This window comes from Dipodomys merriami, unplaced genomic scaffold (genome assembly GCF_024711535.1).
Source record: "Dipodomys merriami isolate MVZ:Mamm:240054 unplaced genomic scaffold, mDipMer1.0.p SCAF_15, whole genome shotgun sequence".
In the NCBI taxonomy this organism is placed as follows: Eukaryota; Metazoa; Chordata; class Mammalia; order Rodentia; family Heteromyidae; genus Dipodomys; species Dipodomys merriami.
In genome coordinates, this window is record NW_027202826.1 from 9,987,059 (window position 1) to 10,010,394 (window position 23,336).

A 23,336-nucleotide genomic window follows, 5' to 3' on the forward strand; every position below is an offset into this window, starting at 1 on the left:
CTTTATAATAACATTAAAAATTTAAAAAAACATTAACTGAATATAAGCTGGGTACCAGGGGCTCATACCTGTAATCCTAACTACTCAGGAGACTGAGACTTGAGGATCACTGTTTAAAGCCAGCCCCACAGGAAGGACCAAACAGCCCGAAATAGAGCTGTGGCCCAAGTGGTAGAGCTTGAGTTAAAAAGCTCAGGGACAGCACCCAGGTCCTGAGTTCAAGCATCAAGAAAAAAAAATTAGATACAGAAGTAGCTCACAAAACTGACAGAAAAAGCAAGCGAGCAGCAGCTCTGCGTACCTGGGAGATCCAATCTGGCCCAAGGCTGCCCAGAATTTCTCTTTCCCCTTCCCTCCATTCACCTGCTTGAGGAGAGACATGATTTCTAACAGTTCCAAACTCTGAATCATGGCCAAAGAAGCAAGAATCCTGGATAAGGTCTTGAAAGCATTTGGTTTGACTGCTGTGTGCCTCCTGGGCCTCGTGTTGAAATGGGGTGTGTGGTGTTGATGGTGTGGGTGGAGCCCCATGATTATCTGAGATGGTTCCATGCCCTCCTCCTCTGCAGTCAGGGGACCTGGGGCTCTTGCTGGAGTGGAGTAGAGAGCAGGCCAGACAGGGCTGATAGCTTCTATGTGAAGGCAAAAAAGAAATCATTTGCAGATGCTCAGTTGATTTTGGCTAGAATGCTGAGGCTTTCCTGTGTGGAGCCACAAAGGTGTATGTTTGTGATAGGGCTCCAGTTCAGTAGATACGAATTAACTCTGTCCCTACGCTTCAGTGTACCTTAATTATGTCTTAATTATTTCTAGGTCACTGGCACATGCTCTAAGTCTTTCAGATTGTTTCACTTAAAAGGTGTTCCTTTTAATCTCCAATCTTGGTTTATTTTGAAAGATGTTTATTTTAACCTCCAGAGTTCAGAATGGAACTCTCAGTGTTGAAAAGCCAAGTGTCTGCTTTCTGTGCTTTAAAAGACACCTGCAGTAGCTTTTCCCTTCTAGAAACCAAGTGGTGGCTTGATCACGACCCAGCAGCCCTCCCCCCCCCGGAGTGTGTGAACCCCAAGTGGGAGCACTGGTGTCACCCTGCTCACACTAAAGAGGGAAGCGGAGGTATCTCTAGGGGAATAACCACAGGAACTGCTCACTTCTCTGATGCCATGTAGGTATGAAGACAGACAGCGGGATGAAGATTCTGGAAGCCAAGAAACACCAAGGATGGCAGCAAGTCCCTGGAGGCTGGTGGAAAGGCTGAGACAGAAGCTGGGACAGATTCTACCTCTACACTTCAGGAAGAACCAGCCCGTCCCACACCTTGATCCCAGTCTGGCAGCTGCAGAGCTGAGACAATGAATTCCGACTAGTTAAGTCCAGCACTGTGTGGTTCTTTCTTGTGGCAGCCTACGATGTGCACTGAGATCCTTTCTAATGATGGTGGAAATGAACTGTCCACCCCCAAGCTATGGAGCACATTTGCTTCCTTCCGTGGCCTGTACTGGACCTCATCTCTTTTTACCTACCCAGTCTCAAGATCTTTATTCTCTTATCTACCCTGATGGTGGTTCTCTCCTATTGTCAAGCCTTGTAACAGACCAAAACCAGATTCAGGAGTTATCCTTTTTAAAAACAAAACAAAACAAAACATAAGATCCATTATGTTGCTCTGAACTCCTGGACTTAGGGAATTCTCCTGTTTCAGCCTCCAGAGTGCTGCTAGGACTACAGGGGTGCATGACTATACTCAATTTCCATGTGTCTTAATGCACATGGAAAGCATTTTTAAGAAAAGTTCCTTGAAAGGCACAGCCTTGAGAGTAACATTTCAAAACTACAGTGTGTAAACATGAATTCTGCCCAACACTGGCCTTCATGCCCAGCCATGGCCAGGTCATGCATCAGAAGCAACTATATCTAGCCATATATGAGGCTTAATTTCTTCTCCTGGCTTTGGTTCTCATAAGAAGTAGATAAGGTTCACTCTGCCCTGACATGTTCTGGTTGTTAACCTGGTATTAAGTCCTTTTAAAGTCTCTGAGCCTTATCTTGAAAGCAGGAGTAATAGTTTATATCTTAAAGGGTTATTATAAGAAGTAAAATAACAATTGCTCAGATGTATTGGAAGTTAACATTTAAATGCCAGATGTTATGCTGCACAAAAATGTCTGTAAGCACTTAAGACAGGATCTGGGAATTTAGGGAAAACTTCTAATGCGAGAAGTGACAATGTCTGGAAATATCTTTCTTCCTTCCATAATCAGATGTCTTGAATTAAAGCCTAGCACATCAAATTCACTTGGCTAAGAAGGACCAGTTGCAGCAATATTTAAGAGTCTGATCAAGTTTTTTTTAACACTTTAATTATACTGTATTAGAATTCTTCTTGAACTAAAATGAGTCTCAGAAATATTTTGGCTCTAATGAACTTTTATATGGCCATTCTTGTTCATGGGTTATGCCTACATCTGTATAGTCAATCAAGAGGTTAATTCAAACAATTTACTCAAAATCCTTCTATGTCAGTGGCTCTCAACCAGGGCTGATCTCCCACCAGGGGACATTTTAGCAATACTTGTGGACAATTTTTGGTTGTTATGACAAGATTGCCCCTCACAACAATTATCCAGCCCTAAAAATTAAGAATGCTGAGGTTGAGGAACTTGGAAAAAGTACAATGATCAAAGAGAACAAGCATAAAAGCAAGCTGCACAGTAAACAACAAAAACAAAACAAAAGCCCCTTCTCCAAGAGAAATGCTGGTGCAGAGGAAAGGTGGAGAGGTAAACGGTGTGTCAGAAGAATCTGGGAGTGGAGACTAGGGATGATCAGGATGTCAGGTTTCTGAACAAGTCAGCCAACTTTCCAGTCCATCTGCCAAGAGCACAGCCCAGCTCTGCCTGGGCCAAGTGACCCATCTGTGGGCCTTGGCTACTGGAGACAAAGTACTGCTATCTCTCCGTCGAGCTGGGCACAACTGCTGAGGAACGTACACTAGCATTCTTGTTAGGACTTGGCAAGTTCACAATTAGTGCAATTGTTTCCGAAAGTGTGTGAGTGCACTATTGCTTCATGGTATTAATGTCTGCAGTGTGCTGGGAATAAAAAGGACGGCTGGGGGAGGGGGTACAGAAGGTTTAATTATTCAAATACATGCAGAATTTTACAGCCCTAAAGACTCTATTTTGGAGGCTTCTTCCTGCAACAGCACAATGCATTAGATTCTACTGAGTACTCAGAATAACTCTCTGGCTTTGAGTTGTGCATTTAAAAGAGGCTCATTAATTCTTTGGAGGCTACCAGGTGATCATTTGGTCATTCTTGTTGTAGAAAGAAAAAAAGAAAAATGTAAAGAAACATCAGCAATGACAGGATCTAGCACTAGTAAAGCTCTCTTGGTCTGGTGCAGGAACTTGGAGGCAGCCTTTTACCTGGAGTCTCCTATTTTATTAGGCCACAATAATCAACTTGGCCTGTTGTTGCTTTTTAGCAAAAAAAAAAAAATATTCTGCCAGTTTTGGAGGACATTCAGTGACAAGTTCTTATGTCTCAAGATAAAGATATATATTACCAGGGAGCTAAAACAGCTCAGTGGTAGGGTAAATGCTTAGAATGCATGAACCCTGAGTTTGATCCCCAGGACTAAAATTTAAAAAAAACTAAAAATGATATTCTCAAAGGACTATTTGCATTGGGTTTGGAGGTCAAGGAGTAATTCAAAATAGAATAGTGTTCAGTGGGCTAGGAAGGTGGCTCAGTGGTAGAGTGCTTGCCTTACATGCATGAGGCCCTGGGTTCGATACCTTAGAACCACATAAACAAAAAGAAAAAAGCCGGAAGTGGTGCTGTGGCTCAAGTGGTAGAGCGCTAGCCTTGAGCTGAAGAGCTGAGGGACAGTGCCCAGGCCTAGAGTTCAGGCCCCACGACTGGACCCCTCCCCCCCAAAAAAAGAATAGTGTTCAGTTTTGAGTGAGTGATCTCTATTATTCATGACCACTTATGTCAGGTGCTAAGAAACATATAAATGCATACATACCATGGATCTGGAAATACAAGGGAAAATATAAATATGAAAAGGAAACTTGAGAAGATGGGTGGGGTTGGGAGAAATGGGGGAAAGGGTTGGAAGGGGTGATGTTGATCATCGTCCTCATAAACTGCCAAGTTGAATTGAAACCTCTTTTATAAGCTGAATTGAAACCCCTTTTATACTACTAAAAATAATAAAAAAAATGTTATTGAAAAAAAAGGAAGAAAAAAAATCTTTTTGCTGTCCTTGGTCATTGACAGTATTTGTAAGAGAAAAGGGTGAGAGCAAATAAAAACACTTTCTAAGGCAGTTGGTTAATAGAAGTTTCAGGTTTGGATGGTTAATCTAAGAAGGGAGACAAATTATCCTGATAGTAGAGAATTAATGAGTGTCAAATAGTTTAGTCTTAATGATCAGTTAATGTTAGCTTATAAAAGGAATCAGATTGAGTAATTGATTACTCAGTGAATAGTCAGAAATAGAATAGTGTGGATAATTTACACTATGAGGAACTAGTTAGGCTAGGAAATCTGATCACACATACATAAACAGTGACACAATTTCCTTGAGTAAGTCAACATCAGTCAATAAAGAGTCACAATACATCCTGGGTCATCTGTTGGGGCTGCCAAGATGACCAATATTTTATTCTTGCTCTTATAGAGCTCAGAAAGAGAAATTTGGAAAACGGATTTTGCTGCAGTTCACTGGTTAGACAGGATGGGCAGAGTCTGGAGCTTAGGAACCTGGCTAACAGCGTGGGCAGGAAGAAGATGAGGGCCTGGACTCATGCCTGGTAGAGTAGAAGAGTAAGTCTAAAGGTACTCAATTGCTTGGAGCCTGAAAAAAAGGGAAAGAGAGGTAAGCAAAAAGGAGGTAAGAGACTTGGGAGCTATGGTGCCTTACATTGTCTGTTAAGGCAGCCAGTTGCAATGGTTGAGATAATAAAGGTTTAGAACAGCAGGATACACATACAGGAAGATGGAACGATCAAGTGATGCAAGATAGGCGAAAAGGGGGCAGATCCTCCAGTTGCTGAAATCAGAGTCTTGAGGGGCATCCCTGGAGTAAGGCAAGTCCAAAGCAAAGATCAAGAAGAAGTAGGAGAATGTTGAGTCCCTGAGTCAAAGAGAGGAAGGAATTTCAAGAGTGGGTTGACAGGGTGGTTAAATGCCACAGAAAGGCTGAAGAGAATGAAAGGCAAGATAAAGCCATCCATTGTATGAAATGGCACTCTATAAAACGGCCTGTGGGTTTTCTGTTTTAAAATCTAATGAAAAGTGTAGGATATTAATAAGCTCTGAAATAAAGAAAATACATGCAAATGAAAATGAATTCAGCGACTTGCTGGCTGAGAGAACACTACCATGTAGTCACACACAGTACTTTTGTTTTCAAGGCGTCTTAGAACATGTTGTTTAAATTGATCTTTACCACATTCTTAAGATGATTATGGCCTTAAAACAAAAATAAAAACAAAAACAAATCACATTCCAGGCTCATTCCTGGAATCCTGGCTACTCAGAGGCTGAGACCTGAGGTACACTGTTCAAAGCCAGCCCAGAAAAGAATGTCTGTGTAGGACAGACAGGAAAGTTTGTGTGACTTAGCTCCAATTAACCACCAGAAAGCTGGAAGTGAAGCTGTGGCTTAAGTGGTACAGCATTAGCCTTGAGCAAAAAAGCTCAGGGACAATGCCCAGGCCCCAAGTTCAAGCCCAGGATTGGCAGGAAAAAAAGAAAAAGAAAGAAATCACATTTTCTACAGTTATCATTTGCTTGCTCAATTACAGTTTGCATTTGTACAACTAGCAACATTAACCATAAGTAACTATGCAGGAACTTTGTGAAAGAAACTCAGAAAGGCTGATAGTGCCTATGATATAGCTTCAGATGACTTCCCTTAAGTTATTTCATTTTATCTTACAAGAACTGTGAACTGTCTTATTATCTCAGTAGTTGTGTGAGTATCCTTGAAGAAAAGTATATTATACAGCGCTCAACTAGATCAATTAAATGGGATTTTTATATTTAATTATCTTAATCTTTGCTAAGAACAAAGATGAAAATTTTTATCAGAGAACAAGAATGAAAAAGTCTCAAAATATCAGGACATATCAATGAGTCAATTCTCCCCTCTGTAACGGATGGAATGTAAAGCTGTGTATCTCATTTGAAAGGCTCGTGAATTTCCATTAGAAAATTTTTGGTTGTAAATGACAAAGCTCATGTCAAACTCAGGGGGAAAGAAAGGAGAAGGATGGGAATGGGTAGGCTCAATAATGGAAAAGTCTAAGGGTAGGAACTCGGCGTAAAAGTTCAGAACTGACAATTCAGAGCTGGCTGTGGCTGCAAAAGAGCAAAATCAGAGCTTTGCTGTGCTGGGCTGTGTGTGGGTTGGCGCTGGGGTCGGGAATAGAGAAGCAGGGATGGGGCGCAGCTCCCTCTGCAAGCACTTGGATAGGCAAGTAGTTTTCCACAGGAAAAGCAAGGTACTTCTAAGAGAAGAATGCATACTAGGCAAGCAAAACTGGCAGGCCTCCAAAACCACTCCTTATCCTCCAGTAGGGTTTTACCAACTTACCTGAAGTCCTTGCCCTTGGGACTATTTTTGAAGTATTTGAGCCTTAGTTTTCCTCCCTAACACAGCTACTCTGAGGCAGTTTCTTTTTTTTTTTGGTCCAGTCGTGGGCCTGAACTCTGGGCCTGGGTGCTGTCCCTCAGCTCTTCAGCTCAAGGCTAGTGCTCTACCACTTGAGCCACAGCACCACTTCTGGCTTTTTTCTTTTTGCTTATGTGGTGCTGAGGAATTGAACCTAGGGCCTCAAGCATGCAAGGCAAGCGCTCTACCACTGAGCCACCTTCCCAGCCCTGAGGCAGTTTCTTATAGCTGGGTTGTACATGAGAATCCCACAATTAGCCAAATACTGCTTTTAGAAATACAAGTGCTAAAGCACCTACAGTATCTACAGGTGCTTTAGCCTCAAGTAAAGTTTAGACATTGGAATGCAACACCCCAAGCTCTGTCCACCCAGGAAGTGTTTGGAAGGAGCAATAGGCTGTGTAAGGTTAAAAGCAGGAAGTAGCACCTCACTCCTTGCCTTCTCTCTCTTCCCTTCTCTAGCATCATGAATCAGGAAGCTGATAAATTGGGGCTCCATAAACACTGAATGTAATGGAACTAGATGGAGAGAATACGCTACTGGATTATGCTGCTCGTGTGTTTTCTTCCTTAGAACATTCTAGATTCCTGCTTTCTATTGAGGACTTATCTGTCTCTCAGGCAAGAAAAGCTGACAAAGTGAGATGTATGCTCAAAGATCCTCCAGTTGAGCTGGGGAGAAAAGCTGAGCAGAGCAGAATTACTACTTGGAGCTGAGGAGGCTTGTAGAAGGCACAGGCAACCCCCACCATAATCAGAAGTACAAGTTTTAAGAGATTTGTAAGTCAGGCCCATGGGGAGAGCTAGTCCAGGGTTTCCTTAGCCCGTGGAAAGTCCCGTAGAGCAAGAAGCTGCCCACTGGAGGCCTTGCTTTTTGCTGGCTAAAGGACTCGAGCATGACTAGGCAGAAGGAGGAGGCTGAGCCAGAGCCCAGAGCTAGAAACTTTAGTGGTTAAGGGTTTTTCGTCTTTTGTATCTTGGGTTTTCAGCTAGATGCTCGTGTCTCTTAAAAAAATGTTTTTCTAGTGGCGCCGTAGCTCAAGTGGTAGAGCGCTCGCCTTGAGTTGAAGAGCTGAGGGACAACGCCCAGGCCCAGAGTTCAAGCCCCACGACAGACAAAAAAAAATGTTTTTCTTTAATGGGCCTAAATCTCACAAATCCTATCCTTCTGAGTATGCACGCTTTTTCTTTATGAGTTGAAGAAAAAGACTACAGTTTGAAACCCACTCTAGGATGGATGATGGGACCCAGGTGGCTTTTCTAGGCTCCTGTGCTGCAGTACCACCGATGGCCACAGGGGAGCAGCGCAGCTCAGCGGACAGTGGCCACTGGAATTGACGGGTAGTTGGAGGGGCGGGATTCCAGGGAGACCCTCCCGCCCTGCCCCCCTTGCCCTTTATCCTCATCCTTCGCCCATCCCGCCAAACAACAGACTGCTCTCCTTGAATCAGGTAGAACAAATGAGCCCTACTTCTACCCATCCACTCTATCCTCAATTCTATCATAATTCGTGTGGGATACAAAAATGTTTGTAAAATAAGTTTCCTTCTTTCCTTCCTTCCTTCCTTCCTTCCTTCCTTCCTTCCTTCCTTCCTTCCTTCCTTCCTTCCTTCCTTCCTTCCTTCCTTCCTTCCTTCCTTCCTTCCTTCCTTCCTTCCTTCTTCCTCCTTCCCTCCCTCCCTCTTGCTGATTATTTTGAAGACCAAGTTTTCTAGACTTTCCTTCCTAGGCAGGCTTCAATTGCTATGCCCCAAATCTCAGCCTCCTGAATTGCTGGGATTCGAGGCCTGCAGGATGTGGTGGTATATGTTTATAACCCCAGCCTTGGGCAGGTTGAGGCCTGTGGGCCATTGTGACTAATCAAGCCAGCTTGGGCCCTTAATGAACTTAGTGATCAATCTGGGAAGAAGTGATATAATTTTTTTATTGTAATTTTAGCTACATTATTTTTTTATGAAAATTAATTTTCTAGAGCAGTTTATGGGAAAAACAATTCTCACAAAGGCTTTCTACTCCCAATGTCTCCTGTTTTTTATACCTTGTATAATAATTGGAAAGTTGTTACAATTTGACTGGTGTTTATACATTATTTTTGCTAAAGCTAATAGTTGACTTAGGGTTCATTTTTTGTATATCTACCATTATAGTGTCATACTAGCCTGTAATCAAATAGGTTTGATATGTTTAACAAATCCACCGTATTGAACTCATTCTAAAATCCTACTAAATTCATTTGTTAGAGTGGCCTCTTTTTTTATTTTTGTAGAGTCTATTGGATTTTCCATAGCAGTGATTATATTTCTGCAAATAAGAATGGTTTTATCTCTTTCTTTCTGGAACTTCTTGAAGGTGTGATCTTCTACACATGGTATGATACTTTCTTCTGACTCTGGGCAGTAGAAGCTCCCAGTCGGTCATACTATAACTAAGTTAAAGAGACAACTCTCTATGGTGTGCTGTGCTACTAAACTATGATGATCGGTAAGAAAGGAGTAATGGGTGCATTTCTGAGTTACAGAGTTTTCAGTTAATGGTATGTTTATCAGGATGTAGTACCATTGTAAGTTAAGAAGTGTCTTTATGTACTGTGCTTTGGTTTCCCTATACTTAAATACCTATGACAACGCTTAATTTATAAATGAGGCTCAGTGAGAGATTAATAACAATAATTATAAAATAGGATGATGTGGTTTGGGGCCACTATTAAGTAAAATAAAGGATTCTTCCAGACAAGCACAGGGATATTATGATGGTCTGATTAACTGAGATGACGAATTACTAATGAGTGGGTAACAGTGCAGCATGGATATACTGAACAAAGGGATAATTCATATCCTGGGCAGGACAGGGCAAGACAGTCAAGGTTACATTATGCTACTCATAATGTACCAAGCATGGTGCCTCATACCAGTAATTCTAGTTATTCAGGAGACTGAAATTGGAAGACTGAGGTTTGAGGCCAGCTGGGGAAAAATTTATAATATTCTATCTCAAAAGAAAATTGCTGGGTGTGGTGGTGTGCATCTACTGTCCCAGCCAAGACTGGAAGTATAAATAGGAGGATGTAGGCTGGCCCAAGCAAGAAATAGGAACCTATTAAAAAAATAATGGAAGCGAAAATGGATGGGAGTGTGCTAGGAAAAGTACCTGTCTAACAATAGCAAGCCCCTGAGTACTGCCAGAGAAAGAGAGAGAGAGAGAATGAGAAAGAGAATGAATGAAATCACAAAATGCTTATTTTGGTCATTTTATCAAATATACTCAGTAAGTTAAAATGCCTAGTTTAATGTTGAGTCATTACACATAATGACTGTCTTGGACAAGACTATTTTTAAAAAGTTTATATTGGAGAGAGCTTTCTTTCCATATCTTGATTTTATTAGAACTTTAGAAAAAGGTTTCAGTGAACAAAAAGGTAGCAAAAATTACAGTAATTAGTGAGCATAACAAAAGTTAAAATACCCTCTAAGAGCTGCAAATGTAAAATGGCATCTCTTCTCATGGCATGAATTGAAATGCTCTAATGCACACTGAAATATATCAAGTTCAATTATTTTATAAATGATAAAATAATCACAAGCTTTTAAAAATGATGTCAGAAATCACAGTAAATGCTTTTAGAGAAGTGAGCTCTATTCAGCTTGTTTTTTTCTTTTAAATAACTAGTAATGACTTAGTGAATAGTTCAGCAAACTATTTCTTAAAACTTTTTTCATTCATGGTAGGTATTATATTTATTTGTTTATTTTTATTCAGGGGTGTAATCCAGAATACCGTGCATGCTAAAAAAAGCACTCAATTATAGAACTCCACCTCCAGCCCTTAGGAAAGATATTTTAAATGTATTCTGGAAATATATAAGAGAATATTCATCAGAAAGACTGAAGATAAAACCAAAGGGAATTTTTCCAGAGAAGTGCATATCCTTATTCTGCCACTGTGTGGCAGTGTGACAATAATCAGCCAATCAGCCAAAAACAAAAAAAAGAAAAAAGAATTCTTTCAAGACCATTTTATTAGTATTCACAGGTAAATGTCTCCAAGGCTCTAGAGATAAATGAAATAACTATAAATTCTTACAAAAGAAGATGCTATTTTCTTAATGATAGAAAGGAAAATGAACTGGCCCTCTGATGAGCTCAAAAGCAACAGATATTTTAAAAGGGTATGGTTGCAAGTTGTCATAAACAAGATCAATCAAACAGACTAGAGAGGCTGAGCTCCAGAATCAAACCCTACTCTGTATTTTGAGCTCACCAGCTTTGATTCAGACCGTTACCACATCAGAAGCCAGTGAGCAGGATAAATTGGACACCTGACAGCTTTCTAGTTAAGCAGTTTTCACAGCTGCCTTCACTGAAACTATTACGAAATTTCTACTTGACTTGAATACAGCTACAAGACTGAAATTTCCTGTAAGAAAAACTGATTACTTAGTGTTGTAGCAATTGGGAGACTCCTGGGTTCAATGAAAACAAGCAAGGTGTATTTCCCCTGTGGAAAATGTATTCTTTCAGACAGAGTTCACCCCAGTCTTCTGTTTCTTTCAAACAAATACGTCCTGCCATAACACAAAGATGCTGGCCACTGTGAATTATCTTTTACTAGGGAAACTTCAATGCTTCTTCTTTAAAAAACAATTCTCAAAGCTTTGACACATGCTACAGCAAAGAAGCTTAAAGACATTCTAAGTGAAATACATTTAAATATTGTGGTCAAATAAATATTGGTCACAAAAGGCCCAATATTGTATAAGTCCATTTATATGGGATTCTATTTATTTATTTATTTTGCTGGTCACGGGGCCTGAACTCTGAGCCTGGGCGCTGTCCCTCAGTTCTTCAGCTCAAGGCTAGTACTCTACCACTTGAGCCACAGCGCCACTTCCAGCTTTTTCTGCTTATGTGGTGCTGAGGAATGGAACCCAGGGCCTCATGCATGTAAGGCAAGTACTCTAGCACTGAGCCACTTTCCCAGCCCCTATATGGGATTCTTAAAGATAAGTCCATGGAAACAAAGTTGAATGATGGTTGTTAGGAACTGAGGAGAAGAGGGAAGGGGAAGTTTTATTTAATGCAGGGGTGGGGAACCTTCTTCCTGCTAAGAGTCATTTTTTGGTTGTTTGCAGTAGCATTTGAGGACCACACAAAATTACCAATTTAAAAATTAGCCCACTATATTTGGTCAAACATTTAATTAACTCACCTCTCATGTGATGGCTGGAACTGCTTCTCTCTGGTGAAGCGCATGATGTTAGCTGGTATTAATGATGTTGCTCTTTGCAATTGCTTTTCCAGGTTTCCTTCATCCAGTAAACTTGTCTCTGCAATGGTGAGTTTTGAAAAAAATTACTCAAAGCAGTGAGTCGTTCCAAACACAGATGCATTTTCAATGTGTGTTCCTCAAAGTGAGAAGTTTGTCATCATAGTGCAAGGTTTATAGCAATGGGACAGTGGGAGGTTATTATACACTGGTTTCAGTTCAACATTGATTGGCAGTTGAATGATTTCATGTTGTAGGTTATCAGGCACCTCATCTGGCTCCCACTTTGAACAGTGTGGCAAAAATGTTCATTTCCATTTGTTAATTTTTCACACTCTTGAATCCTTCATTAAATGTCACAACTAGTTTGGCACATTAAAGTATCATGGAAGGCTTTTGTCCTTCCAAAGTGGAGAAACATATGATATTCTTTTTGAGTTGCTGTTTCTACAGTTTCAAATAATTTAGCTTCAAATGATTCCATGTTTGATTTTGAAGAACTCTTATCAATGGCCTATGCTATACTTTTTAAACTCTATCATATACTCCTTTCAAATATAATAGCAAGTACTTTATCTTAGTGATATAATCTTTAGACTCCCTGAAATATATTGAAAAAGACAGTATTGGCAAATGAATTATGCTAAAGAGCTGCAAGCAATCCTAGAATAAAAACAATTTTTAAACTTTGTATTTCAGAACTGAGTGTCGAGGCTACAGATAAAGCCCTTGTTTCTTTCTGAAGCTCCTTAGCTTTGCTGATATCATTGTTCATCTGCTATAATTTGACAAGTTCTGGGCAGAAGGAAAATGAGAAAGTAAAATTCAGTGTGAACGGCTGGGCATAGTGAGGCCTTGAGAAGGGATAAGAGGAAGCAGAGCACAAAGGAAGGAATGAAAAATGCAGCTTGGTTTTATGTCAGAGTTGATCCCTGGTGACTGAGATGATAGCCTGACTCAGTGTGATAGGCTTAGTTGAGGAATTATTTGATGATATGACATTATGCATGCTTTTCTTGTGCTAGATCTTGGTACGGTTTTTACTTTACAAAGTCATAGACTGGCTATAAGGTGCTCAAATCCCTGCCTTTTTAGAATTAGAGGAATGTAAATAAGAGGAATATACGATAAAGAGGGTGCTCTTTAGATACTGCCCTCCTGGATTTTATACCAGTGGTTTTGGTTTTTGGTTTTTCTGGGGTCCGGTCATGGGGCCTGAACTCTGGGCCTGGGCGCTATCCCTCAGTTCTTCAGCTCAACGCTAGCACTCTACCACTTGAGCCACACTGCCACTTCTGGCTTTTTTTCTTTTTGCTTATGTGGTGCTGAGAAATCAAACCCAGGGCCTCATGCATGCAAGGCAAGCGCTCTACCACTAAGCCACCTTCCCAGCCCACCAGTGGTTCTTAAAATTACTCTGCATCAGAAACACCTAGAGGGTGATTGAAACACAAATAGCTGGGCTTTATCACCAAAGTTTCTAATTCATATGTTTAGGGCATGGCTCAAAAATATTCAGTCCTGCTAAGTTTTGAGGTGATGCTGATGTTTCTCTGGGTAGAGGGGAAGATGCAAACTTTGTGGACAAATCACAGTTGCATACAGTCTTGGGGCATCTGTATTGTGAAAATCTCAAATCTGCTCAAAACACTAAAACTTTTTCTTTTGTCAGTCATGGGGCATGAATTCAGGGCCTGGGTGCTGTCCTTGAGCTTTTTTTTTTTTTTTTTTTTTTTTTTCACTCAAGGCTAGTATTCTACCACTTTGAGCCACAGTACCACTTCCAGTTTTCTGGTGGTTTATTGTAGATAAGAGTCTCATGGACTTTCCTGCCTGGGCTGGCTTTGAACTTCGATCCTAAGATCTCAGCCTTCTGAGTAGATAGAATTACAGGTGTGAGCTACGGGCGCCCAGCATCCAAAACTTTTGCACATCTATACATCACATGTGACCTCATGTATGGGGTTTAGTTACATACTCCATAAAATTGCTTTCAGTGAGCTGTGTGGCTGTGTGCCTGCCTGACAAGTAAAAGACTGCAGTATTGCCAAAACAATACTGCTTTCTAAGTGGGTGCCAGTGGCTCATGACTGAATGGCTACTCAGGAGGCTAAGATTTGAAGATCCCAGTTAGAAGCCTGCCCAGGCAGGAAAGCTCCTGAGACTCTTATCTCCAATTAACTAGCAAAAACCCAGAAGCAGAGCTAGTGGCTCAAGTGGTAGAGGGCCAGCCTTGAAGGGAAAAGCTGAAGGAAAGTGCTCAGGCCCTGAGTTTCAGCCCCAGTACCAGTGTGTACCAAGAGTACTCAATCTGACTGGAGCTGTATTTCTTCTGCACCGATTTTCGCTGTGTTCTATTATTCGTTATTCTTGAGATCTCAGTGCATCTTACAAATGGACTTGTATTTGACAGATTGCTTCTTTCATGCTTCCCTTCACCTAACTAAAAAGTCCTCCTGAAAGGTTCCCAGCACTCATAGTTGGATATATCCATGTGCTCTAATGAGTCTACGTGATCCTTCATGCGGATGACTTTGATTAATGTAGACTCCATTCTATCCTGTTTCCACCTTTCCATATTTTGGATGTAAATTATGTGAGGGATTTATTTATTTATTTTTGAGGCAAGGTCTTGCTCTGTACTCCAGGCTGTGTGGAACTCACAATCACCTTTGCCTCAGCCTCCTAAATCCTGGGATTACAGGTGTGTACCATCATGCCTGGTGGGATGTGATTATAAATTATGGAAGTGGAAAGGGATGGCAGGAAATAACGGCTAATGACAGAGAGGGAAGTCAATTTTATTAGGATAACCTGTGAATTGCAATTATTCATGCAATTTTATCTTATGAGTAATCAGGAATCCACTGTGGCTATAATTTTCTGTTGAAATTTTCTCTTTCAAAAGCTCTACATGGCAGCTTAATTATAATCTCTTACTGCCTACTCAGAGGAACCTCTTGAAACAGGGTATAGATTTCCTAAGTATCTGAGCTTAACATGTCATTTTGTAGCCTAGGACTGAGTGGTGTGCATGGGCTATGAAATGTAGTGAGGCACAAAGAGGATGCCATTTGCCAGAGATCTGAGAGAGCGCTGGGAATCTTTCTTAAGACTGTGACAATAGGCAAAATAAGGAACAAAAGAAAGGGGGAGAGGAGGCAAAAATGCATTTTTTCACCTCTTTTTTTTTTAAATTTTAAAGCTAATCACTGACTTGTTACAGTGGGCATTTCCAATGAAGAAAGGATAAAACCAAATAGAACAAGGGACCCAGGCACAGTGATGCACAATTGAGACGGCTCCTTGGGAGGCTGTTCTAGGGTGATGCCCCGAGCAGAGAAGTTTGAGAGCAGCCTGGACAACATAGCAAGGCCCTATTTCTTTAAAACAAAACCTCTTAGATGCCATGAATTCTTTTTTTTTTTTTTGAGTCCAGTCGTGGGGCCTGAACTCTGGGCCTGGGTGCTGTCCCTCAGCTCTTCAGCTCAAGGCTAGCGCTGTACCACCTGAGCCACAGCGCCACTTCTGGCTCTTTTCTTTTTGCTTATGAGGTGCAGAGGAATCAAACCCAGGGCCTCATGCATGCAAGGCAAACGCTCTACCACTGAGCCACCTTCCCAGCCCAATGCCATGAATTCTTAAAGAATATATTTAAATAGAAAATTGGGCCAGGTGTTGGTAGTTCCAGCCTATAATCATAGCTACTCAGAAGGCTGAGATTTAAGGACCACTGTTCAAAGCCAGCCTGAGCAGACAAACCTGAGAGACTCTTATCTCAAATTAACCACCAAAAAACTGGAAGTGGGTCTGTGGTGAAGTGGAAGTAGGCTAGCTTTGAGCACTAAAGCTCAGAGAGAGCCTAGATCCTGAATTCAAGCCCTAGGCCCCCCCCCCCCCCCACACACACACAATTAGTTTAATTCAGTAGGGTCCAGAAGGCTGAGATCTGATTACAGTTTGAAGTTAACACACACACACACACACACACACACACACACACACACACACACACACACACACACACACACACACACACACACACACACACACACACACACACACACACACACACACACACACACACACACACACACACACACACACACACACACACACACACACACACACACACACACTAGTTTAATTCAGTAGGGTCCAGAAGGCTGAGATCTGATTACAGTTTGAAGCTACCTGGACTGGAAACTCTGAGAAACTCTTATCTCCATTTACATGCCAAAAAAACAGGAAGTGGAACTGTGGCTCAAGTGGTAGAGTGCTAGTCTTAAGCAAAAAAAAAAAAAAAAAAAAAAAGGAATCTAAGACAGAAATTCAATCACACTGAAGCAATAGAAAGGTAAGAATCACTCCCAGGAAAGAGAGAGTAATGCAGCATCTCTCCTTTTTAAAGAAAGGGAAAGAATTTGCTTTGGGATTTTAGGATAATAGGTTCATATTAAAAGCTTAGAAAGATAATTAGTCCCAATGATTGCTCAATCTCCAGGAAATGTGCAAGTCTACTCAGCTTTCTAAAGAGAAAATTGGGTTGGACTATCTTAAACATTTTCTATTTTAATAACAGGATGATGAGAGAAAGGGAATATCTGAATATCCATTTAAGGGTTTTTGGATTTTTCCTTTTTCTATAGAGATTACATCCTGCCAGCTGCCTGAATAAAGGGTCTTAAAGACATCAGCTGTGATAATGGACCAAATATTCATGGACACTTAAGCAAGAATGAGGACAGAGTGCTTGGTGGCTTTCTTGTCAGAACTGTGACCATAAGAATAAGGAGATAGTATACTTTATACAGAAAGAAATCTTAACAATTTAGAGATTTACAGTCTGGGACGTGGAGATAATCAAGTATATCTAACTCTTAAACAGTTATTTTTTTTTGGTCAAACTGAATTATTTTCTATTCAATAAATATTTATAGTTCCATGTTATTGTTTTCTGCCATCCTTTCCCTCATTTGTTTCTTCTTTTCTCAGCAGTACTGGGATTTGAACTCATGGCCTCATGCTTGCTAGGTGGGTGCTTTTCCACCTAAGCCATGATCCCAGTTCTTTAATGCTATCCTTTTTGCACAGGAAATGTCTTCTTTGCCAATATTAACCTGTTGAAAATTTACATAACCTGCTACGATTTTGGTCAAATACCATTCTATTAACCTTCCTGAGTTTAGGCCCAGTTACTTCCTTTTTAAAACTAACTTCTCTTCTTCCTTCCCTCCCTTCCTTCCTTCCTTCTTTCATTTCCCTCTCCCTCCCCCCACCCTTTCTTTCCTGTTATGAGGCTTGAATTCTGGGCCTGGGCATTGTCCCTGAGCTCTTTTTTTTAATTTAATTTAATTTTATTTGTGAACATACTGTACAGAGGAGTTACAATTACATGGGCAGGATAATGCGTACATTTCTTACCAAGCATTGCAGCTTCCTCCTGTGTTTACCCTTCCTGAGCTCTTTTTTGTTCAAGGTTAGTGTTCTACCACTTTGAGCCATAGATCCACTTCCAGTTTTAGAGTGGTTCATTGAAGATGAGTCTCACAGGGAGACTGCACAGTCTAGCTTCGAACCATGATCCTCAGATCTTAGTCTCCTGAGTAGCTAGGATTACAAGCATGAGCCACTGGTGCCCAGCTAAAATTTTATTATAACTCTAGTTCATATTACTTCCTGTAAGAAAGAAAATGCATATATAAATATATAGATATATTTATACATGCTCATATGTACACATATAGCAGTGAGGATAGATACTTTCTTCTTATTGAACTCTGATGAAAAAGATGATATGTTCATTTTTATCTTTAAAGGTCTAATGCTGTGTTTGGAATTTAGTGGGTTCCCCGCACCCAAGTCCTGGGGCTTGAACTCAGGGCCTGGCACTGTCCCTGAGCTTCTTTTGCTCAAGGCAGCACTCTACCACTTGAGCCACAGCGCCACTTCCAGATTTTTCCGTTTATGTGGTACTGACGAATCAAACCCAGGCATTCATGCATCCTAGGCAAGCACTCTACCACTAAGCCACGTTCCCAGCTTTTGATGGGTCTTTGAGAATGAAAAAGGAAGGAAGTAATAAAGAAACAAGGGAAGAAAGAAATGTACATGCATGTATAACTCCTTATCTGTAAGGAGTATATTCCTTATCTGTAAGACATGTTTCATGCATCAAACATGAGACTTTGAGATGGTAAGCTAAGCAAAGCTCCAACTCATACTCAAATAATTCTAGAGATGATGGAGAGAAATACCTCTGGAGATACCAAAGACAATAAACTAAGCAAAACCCCCTCTCATACTCAAATAACTCTAGAGGTGCCAGAGAGAATGTATCCCAAACAGCCTGGAACTAAGCCACTACTATTGGAAAGTGAGAATCTAGAGAGAAGAAATAATTTACTAAACTTCAGATGTTTACAAGGGCAATGACAAGCCACCCCCCTGGCAATGGTGGCTCAAGCTTGTAATCCTAGCTACTCAGGAGATTGAGATCTGGTTCAAAGCCAGCCTGGGCAGGAAAGTGTGAGACTCCTATGTCCAATTAACCACCAGAACACTGGAAGTGGTGCTGTGGCTCAAAGTAGTAGAGTGCTAGCCTTGAGCAAAAGAGCTCAGGGACAATGCCCAAGCTCTGAGTTCAAGCCCTATGACCAGAAACAAAAAAAAAGTATAATATGTAGTAAATTAGGGTAACTGCAAGAATAAAAACAAAATACGAATAGAAGAAAATATGATCTGTCAAGTATTAGGCAACAAAGAAAGAATAATGAAAGTAAAACTTGAAAAGCCAGCAAGTATAGTTCCAATATGTCAGAAATTACAGTAGATGTGAAATTAACTTTATAAATCATAAGAATTGCAGAATGTAGTTTTTTAGGGGTAGACCTAGCAATGAATGTTTTTTTTTACAAGTGATAGATTTAAAAAATAGTGTAATAGAAAATGCTAACAGGCCAGAAGAAACTGAGAATAACAATATAAAGTTCGAATTTCAGGCAAAAAATGTTATAAGGGAGGAAGTTTCTTCTTTTAAATTTCTGGAGCAAACACAGAGATGAATGTTTAAATTAGCAAACCCTGGGTGGTAAAAACTGCCTTCCATAAAATGTGAAACCCTCATCCAATTGGATAAAGACCTAAAAAGGATGAAAAGGCTGGCTTCTGCCAGCTTGTGTCACCAGGCATCCAGCCTTATGGTCCACATTGATGGTTTGGACTTGACAGTCTTCATGAACACGTGGACATACATAGACCTCATATAAGTGATTCTGCCTCTCAGGAGAATTCTTATACAAGGGATAAAATGAATGATTTCATATTAGTAAAAGAAATAATACACCAATAAAATATAAATATACATGCTGTCAGTCAATGAAGAAATATGACCTCAATATACACTCAAAATATAGAGAACAAAAACTAGAGGGATGAGGGCATATACTTATAAATATCAGCAATAAAAGCAAATCTAACAAGACATCTTTAGAAATTTCTGTTAAGGCTGATAAAAAAATAAATAAAATGTTTGAATAAGAAGGGTTTTATCCTCTTTCCTGTCTTGCAAGATGGTGGGTGAAAAGGCTGAGAAGCCAGACACTAAGGAGAAGAAACTTGAAGCCAAGAAGGATGGTGCTGATGGCAAAGTAAAGAAACCTACCATTAAGACTAAAAACCTAAGAAAGGGAGGCCCTACTGTAGCCCATTCCCAGTCCTGGTTTGAGGAACTGGCAGATACTCATGATCTGCAATGTATTCCAGAAAAGCCATGTACAAGATGAAGTACTCGGCTGCTAAGTCCAAGAAAGAAAATAAAGTAAAAACATACTCTGGGCTATAACTGGTGAACAGACAATAGTTTGTTGATTCCTGCCCTTGTTTCGCCAATGTAAGTACATAGCACAAATATTCTGTTAGCTTTTTAAAAAAAATGTGATCTAGAGAGTCTTTTCCCTAAGACAAAACATAATTTGAAGCATCAAGCAACATACTGCAAAAACTGTGCCAGGTCCTGGTGCCTCATTCATATAGTCCTAGCTACTTAGGAGGCTGAGATCTGAAGAATGGGGTTTGAAACCCGACTCAGAAGACGAGTCCATAAGATTCTTTTTTTTTTTGGGGGGGGGTCTAGTCGTGGGGCCTGAACTCTGGGCTTGGGCGCTGTCCCTCAGCTCTTCAGTTCAAGGCTAGTGCTCTACCACTTGAGCCACAGTGCCACTTCCAGCTTTTTTCTTTTTGCTTATGTGGTGCTGTGGAATCGAACCCAGGGCCTCAGGCATTCAAGGCAAGTGCTCTACCAGAGCCACCTTCCCAGCCTGGAGTCCATGAGATTCTTATCTCCAATTAATCAGCAAAAAGGGTCTGGGAAGGTGGCTCAGTGGTAGGGCGCTTGCATGCATGAGGCCCTCCGTTCAATTCCTCAGTACCACATGAGCAAAAAGAAAAAAGCTCGAAGTGGCGCTGTGGCTCAAGTGGTAGAGCGCTAGCCTTGAGCTGAAGAGCTGAGGGACAGCGCCCAGGCCCAGAGTTCAGGCCCTACGACCGAACCCCCCCCCCAAAAAAAAAAATCAGCAAAAATCCAGAAATATAGGTAAAGCTCAAATGGTAAAAGCACCAGCCTTGAGAGAAGAAGCCAAAAGAGAGTACCAGGCCAAGAGTTTAAGACCCAGTACTGGTATAAAAACAACAACAAAGTAGTATCTGTACAATCTGTACATCTGTACAATTCTGGAATTGTACAACAGATCATTTATATTCTTAAAAAGGGGGTATATGGGCAAAGATTAGAAACAGACATATTAGGCTATCAATATTGAGTTTTAAAGAGTCATCTTTCAATTTTGTTTTCCTTTCTTAAAAGGCATGTTGGGGCTGGGAATGTGGCTTAGTGGTAGAGTGCTTGCCTAGCATGCATGAAGGAAGCCCTGGGTTCGATTCCTCATTACCACATAAACAGAAAAAGTTGGAAGTGGCACTGTGGCTCAGGTGGTAGAGTGCTAGCCTTGAGCAAAAGCTCAGGAACAGTGCATAGGCCCTGTGTTCAAGTCCCAGGATAGAACCGAAAAAATAAAAAAGAAAGAAAAGAAAATCCAAAAGAAAAAGGAACAGGTTCTTGTGACTGTCAAAAAAGCCAGAATGGTGGTCCCCAGGTGATTAAGCTTTGAAAAATGCCTACATACTAGCCCACTGAAGATGTGCCATGGAAGCTGTTGAGCCATTTCAGTCAGCATGTACAAAGGGCCAGCACACTCCAGGGACCATCCTCATCATACTCAGTGGGTGCCACAGAGATAAGAGAGTGGTTTTCTTAAAGCAGATGGGCAGTGGCAGTGATTGGACCTCTGTCCCTCAATTGTGTTCCTTGGTGTAGAACATACTAGAAATTTATTATTGTTACCTCCACAAAGATTGATATCAGCAAGGTGAATATCCCCAAACATCTCACCAACTATTACAAGAAGCAGCATCTGTGGAAGCCCGGGTACAGGAAGGTGAGATCTTCCACACAGAAAAAGAGAAAGATGAGGTTACAGTGCAGTGCACAGTTGATCAGAAAGCTGTGAACTCACAGTTCTACCCAAAACCAAAGCTGTTCCTCAGCTCCAAGGCCACACGCAATCTCTTTTTGCTCTAAAAAATGGAATTTATCCTCACAGAATAGGATTCTTACCGAGAGCCTAATTAAATCATTTCAATGTTAAAAAAAAAGTTTTACCTTCTCTTTTTCAGTACATCTAACTTTTCTGTTTTCTTTGCTATTGTGGACACAATAGCACCTGTTCAAGCAGTCAAAGAATATTCATGTCAATTGCTCATGTACTAAGCCATAAAAGAAACTTTTAAAAGCTAAAAAAAAAACAGCATCACACAAAATATGTTCTGTGGAAAAAGTAATTAGTAATGAAAGGTAGATTGTAAAAGATATATCAATAAAAAAACTTCCAAAATACCTAGGATTTAAATGAAATCCAAAGAAAGTGATAATCATTTTCTTGGACTATTTTGTGGTTTATTTGAAACCTGTATTTAAAATACTTCTAAAATAGTATTTGTGTTTGCTCAGCTGGAAACCTAGAAGCAAAATGAATCCAGGACTCATGTAATTTGAACTTCAGGGATATTTTTGGACCACACAAATAATGTCTCCAAATAGTGTGTGGAGTTAGTGATTTTCAGAGGATTTTTTTTTCTTTTAACATTTAGCATTCCAAAAGTCAAGGTTCAAATAGGCTCAAATTTCTTTGTTTTTTCACTAACAGTTTGGATATGGTTTAAGTATACCTCTTGACAGTTCATGTACTGGAATCATGTTCCATATGTGGTGATTTTGGAAGAAACTGGCATCACTGAGTTGGGATTTAAAGGATGGCAATTAGGTCATAGGGCACTGCCCTTGTGCTAAAGTTGCAATAGTCCTTCTTAGTTGCAATACATAGATAAAACTTTTATTGCTTGTATTGACCAAGGCTAACTGATCCCAGAAGGGACCAGAGTTTGGGAGAAATATCTGGTCAAGGGCAGTGCTGGAGTTACCAGCTTCATTCTCTTGACTATTGTCAATAATGCTTCTCTGAATGTAAGAGTACAAATGTCTCTTTGAGATTCTGCTTTTAATTATTTTGGTAAATATTCACAACTTGCTTGATCACATGGTTATTATATTTTTAATTTTTTGAGGATCTGCTGTGCTATTTTCATAGAGGCTCCAGTTTCTCCACACCCTTGCAAAAATTTTCCTATTGTTTTATTACTTTTATTAGCATATATTAATTATGCAAAATAGGGAGCTTCATTGTGATTTTTCCATACTGTTAGTGTATTTGAATCTTATTCACTTATTTCTACTGTGACTCTTTTCTTCCTTCCCTTTCCCTATCGACTTTCTTACTTTTTTTGGTATCAATCTTGGGGCTTGAATTCAGGCCTGGGAGCTATTCCTGAGCTTTTTTTGCTCAAAGCTAGCAGTCTACCATTTCAGCCATAGCTCCACTGCCAGCCTCAAAAGCAACAAGTTTTTAGTCATGTATTTGTTAGAAGCATTTCTTAACAGAATGATTGTTCATTTCTGAGCTCTCCTTAAGAGATAGCAGACAATTTAGATTCAATATTACTGTGAATGATCATGTTTTAATGTCCTTTTTAGTTTAGATTTCAAGGTATCTGGAACAATGAGGGATAGTTTGACATCTTACCTTAGAACACTCAGTTCCCTGGCTGCCCTTGCCTTGGCTTTTCCTATATATATGCTGTACCCTTTCTCTACTTCCTTATAGGGATGGGATCACCTATAGTCCCATGAGCTCTGTGCTTGTCTGTGTTAATGATGAGATACGGCTCTTCATTCTTTCATAGGGTTCTAGATTTCTAGGATTTAAAATATTTA

At 40.4% G+C, this 23,336-nt stretch overlaps 1 protein-coding gene and 1 pseudogene across 1 annotated transcript in view; both read left to right on the forward strand.

Annotated features, from left to right (window-relative positions):
- The first annotated feature begins 8,089 nt into the window (after positions 1–8,089).
- Fhip1a (FHF complex subunit HOOK interacting protein 1A) overlaps positions 8,090–23,336 on the forward strand; it is a 195,819-nt gene continuing 180,572 nt past the window's right edge. The window contains exon 1 of the mRNA XM_070022201.1: positions 8,090–8,139. The gene's annotated coding sequence lies outside the window, so the exon portion shown is untranslated. The remainder of the gene's footprint in view (positions 8,140–23,336) is intronic.
- LOC138826729 (large ribosomal subunit protein eL6 pseudogene) lies at positions 9,036–21,634 on the forward strand (annotated as a pseudogene).